The 4,319-nt window shown below is 32.8% G+C and overlaps 1 long non-coding RNA gene across 1 annotated transcript; it reads right to left on the bottom strand.

Moving 5' to 3' along the window:
* Nucleotides 1–264: 264 nt before the first annotated feature.
* On the bottom strand, nt 265–1,816 carry LOC122197621 (uncharacterized). The gene is made up of 4 exons (XR_008232109.1): nt 1,684–1,816; nt 782–887; nt 620–690; nt 265–454 (listed from the first exon to the last, which is right to left on the bottom strand). It is a non-coding gene; the product is annotated as an uncharacterized LOC122197621 (long non-coding RNA).
* Between the last annotated feature and the right edge of the window lie 2,503 nt (nt 1,817–4,319).

Raw genomic sequence — 4,319 nt, 5'->3', positions numbered from 1 at the left:
GCGTATCAAGAAAGCCCCTGTCAAGAAAGGCCATGTCATAAATGACGATGACACACATTTTTGCGTATCGTAAATTTAAATGTTTAAAAAAATTATATATTTATTAATTTTTAAATTAAATTTGCATTTAATTTCTCATAATAGGAATAAAATACTTTTTTAATAGATTTACTAATTTTCAAATTAAATAACACATTAAAAGTCTCATAATACAAAATAAAATACCATAAACAATAAAGATAATTCATTGCACTAAGGACCATGTTAACAAAAGAATATAACATTATATACCATAAGTACCCTCAAGTAATCAATCTCTTACAATGTTACTAAAAATACCCTCAAGTAATCAATGTCTTACAAAGTTACTAAGAGACTTAGATACTCAGTTGGTATGTAATATGGCACTAAGAAGCCCAAGAATTGTTTGTGTTTTTCCTGTTCCTGGTGGATCCTACATGGACAAAAGGTAAGAATTAACATTTTCAAAGTACAATGCCTCAATAAGGAAATCAATGGTAAAAGGCAAATCTGAAAAAGAACAAACTTTATACATATATACATGGAAGTATTGTAATACACAATAACAACAACAAATACCAAATTACCCTTTGCTTACCTTTTCTTATGGCCACCTCCAAAAGTGAGAATTTGATAAAAGATTTAGGTCATGCATTCTCTCATCAAGCTCTATATCCAAAAGTGAGAATTTGATAAAAGATTTAAAAAGTGGGAAAATATCAAGAATATAGAGGATAATACATTAAGAAAAAAAAATTACCTCTGCAAAGAGCAAGTTTCAACCTTCTTCCCCAACAATGTTTGAAAGCAAAAAGCTCATATATATCGATCTTTGTTAAAAGGATATCTATTGCTTGATGATCTTTCTGCAAATTGAAGTACAAAATATATTATGCATATGATAATAAGGAGAGAATTATATTTTTGTTTTTGTTTTTTATTTTTAATGCTCCTTTCACTGCTATAATCCAACACATAACAGGATAAATAAATAAATAAAAACTAACAGAGATTAATGTTCTCTAAAATGAAGAATATGATATTTGATAAAAGAGAGAGTTAATTCAAAATTGATGGACGTTTACCTTTAAAAAAGGAAAAAAGACCATGAAATATGTATATTCCTGATAGCAGAGAAGGCAGTGACAGTGAAAATATTCATTTATCATGACAGATAACCATCCCTCAATCCTTCTACCCACTTATATACTATGTTGCAACAAACAAAATATATAAAGAATTAACCAAAATGCCCCTCCCATTAATAAGCCCTTTATTCGTAGGATTTTCCCATAATACCCCTATCTAAAATATTTGGCAGGCTTTTTTGGTTAACTCATCAAGTCATTATATCCAAATTAAGTCAAAAGGAAACAAGTATATGTAGCTTTCTGGATTAAGTGCTTAACCCATTAAGCCTATTAAGATAAAAAAAAAACAAAGTAAAACTAATAAAATATCATATTATTTTCCATTCAGATTCCAAATATATATATATATATATATATATATATATATATATATATATATATATATATATATATATATATCATTTCACTTTCAAGACTTCTTCAAGTTTTTAAAAAAATAAAAAATGCCAGTGTACAAAACTAAGCAATTTTAAGTTTAATAAAATATGGGAATACAAATCATCAAACTCACATCTGGACTTGTATGACAATGATTCTTCTCCATTATGTATTCCATGTATCCCATCAAAAACCACACTAGGAGAACTTGTATAGATAAGCCTCTTCACATTACGTTTAGTACAAGCATCAATTATGTTCTTAGTACCTGTAAATCCAAAAACAAAAGTTAATACTCTCTTAGAAATCAACTAACTATGTTTATTATCTTTCTTTTTGCCTGTAATTATTATTATTAAATAATAATTAAAACTTAGGATGTGTACAAAAATATATATATCCATGGGTCCTACACAATATTAAATAAGGAAACTTAGTAGCCCAATTACAGCAGAGACTACAATGGCTGCTAGAGCACACTGTAAAAAAAAGTCAACAAGAGGTGAAGTGAAGTCAAGATAGAAAATAAAAAGTTTTAATAACTGTATTATATGTACCTGAGGTATAAATTCAAACAATGGTGTCATGAATAATAAAGCAGAGCAGATGATAATGCCCATGACAAATCCTGACAAACCGGTTTTCGCCTCACTTTCATTATTAACTGCTGACCTTGAAAGGAGCCTATAAAACATATTTAATTCCAAACTGGTCCTTTTAGAAGAATTTCAATATTTATAAAACCTAGCATGTATTACTATTATTAAGTTATATCACTTGTTCCTTTCTTACCTGTTGCAGGGTATGCTGAGAAAACGGACCCAACAATATTAGCTACTCCTAGGCCAAACAACTGTTAAAAAAACATTGAATGATGCAACTGGTAGTTATTAATGGAGGAATCAGGTGCAACCATATGGAAAACCACTTCTGCCCCTTCACAAGCTGCATAATGGCAAAATCACACATCAAACCATGTCAAATGCTAGAAACAATGACCATGTAGCTAAATGATCATAAAAAGTCAATATCTATAGGAAGGATAGATAAAGCTGAATTACAATTTACAAAACTAATTGAGTTACCTTTATACGCATGTACATGGTGGTGCTGAGGCAGATGTTGGATTTAACAGACAAAGTAAGTACGTTCCACCATTTATGCAATAGCCATCATCACAGATGCAGGAATCTTGATTCTTGGCCTGCAAACTACATAAAATCATAAATAAAGGCAAAGTGGAGCTTAATCTTTCCATGAAAACAAACCAATAAGAAGAATATACCTTTCATAACCAAGACCTACAAGAATAAGTGACATGAACTCCCAAAATTGTATTGGTTCCATATTCGTTATAAAGTAAGCCTGAAAAACTAAAAAATAATGAAAACTTCATATATTATCTCAAGTAAAATTGAAAAGGTTTATTTAAATTACATCTCCTGCAGATCCCTTTAATGCAGATCCATCTAAAGCTAGATCTCTTTCAGCACATAAATGAGAAGGATATTGAGAAGTTGTTGAATCCCGGAGCAGGTCCTCTTATGTGACTTTTTAAAAATATATAATATTTCTTTTATTAGTATTTTACTATTTACTATTAGAAGATACAAAAAGTTTTGACCTTGATCTGAAACTGGAGCAGGTCCTCTTATGTGACTTTTTAAAGGAAGTAAAGGGCACCCACAAGCTTTCATAATTCCTTCCTCGTCGATAAATGTAGAGTGGTATACCTGAGAAACAAACAGATATTCACTTTCTATGATCAAGAACATGAGGGATAAAATCGTCTTTTTACCATGTTTTTAATAGAAGGGGGGATTGCTTGTCGCCACAGGAAGGAATACTCCCGATTTGATTTTGTGTCCACTTCCTGTGAATCAATTAACCATAAGCCCAAATTAATCAAATACAAATCCCATTTCTAATAGCTAAATGATACCAATCTGATACCAGTGTTACAGTAGAATTTATGGTTTTCCTCTTTGAAACAAGTTGAAATCAATGGGATATGGGATCGTAAATGGGAAGAAGATGAACTCCGGTGGTGTTAGTTTTGAACCAAATTCCAATGAAATTATTTAACCCAGAGAGAGGTAAACAGAAGTACCTGTTGGAGTGGGTTTTCGCTGGTGTAAGATTTATGATCAGATCGGAGATGGGTTTTGTTGATGATGGAAAGCTACGTTTGTTCTGTCTGAAACCGGGTGCTAAGTGCTAACTGAAGTGATGATTTGGAACCAGGGAGCATTCTAGGATCCATGGATTTCATTTTTCCAAGGAGTATCTGGTCATCTTCTTCCTTGAAACAGAATAGCTCTAGAGACTTCACAGGATTTTGACCCGAAACCACAACAAATTCCCCCGAAGAATTGCTGAGAGCGAATACGGACACACCCGCTAACCGCTGTCCGATATCCTGATCCGACATGCCAACACTACCACCAAAAAAAGTCTTATCGGTGGCAATTCGAGCCCCTAAAGGTCTCTTTGCAAAGGATAGAGAACCAGTTGGCCTTTTAGAGACATTCCCAACCATTACAACCACCATCTGTGCAACCATAACAATCGGAGCATGTAGGAAAGCAAGGTTCAATCCGACCTAGGGCTTGTAAGAATGACAAAAAATCACGAGCAACATCTTTAGCGCTATGAGGGATGAGAAGTTGTAAGGCCCTAAATCGTTGGCTCTAGGATAGAAGTAGATGGAGGAGGTGCAATTCGGATGGAAACCGTAGCCTTTCGCCGATTCTTTCAGGGTTGAGGCGG

This window comes from Lactuca sativa, chromosome 4 (genome assembly GCF_002870075.4).
Source record: "Lactuca sativa cultivar Salinas chromosome 4, Lsat_Salinas_v11, whole genome shotgun sequence".
NCBI classification, from domain to species: domain Eukaryota; kingdom Viridiplantae; phylum Streptophyta; class Magnoliopsida; order Asterales; family Asteraceae; genus Lactuca; species Lactuca sativa.
Note: the sequence above shows the minus strand (reverse complement) of the source record. Positions and strands in the feature narration are given on the sequence as shown.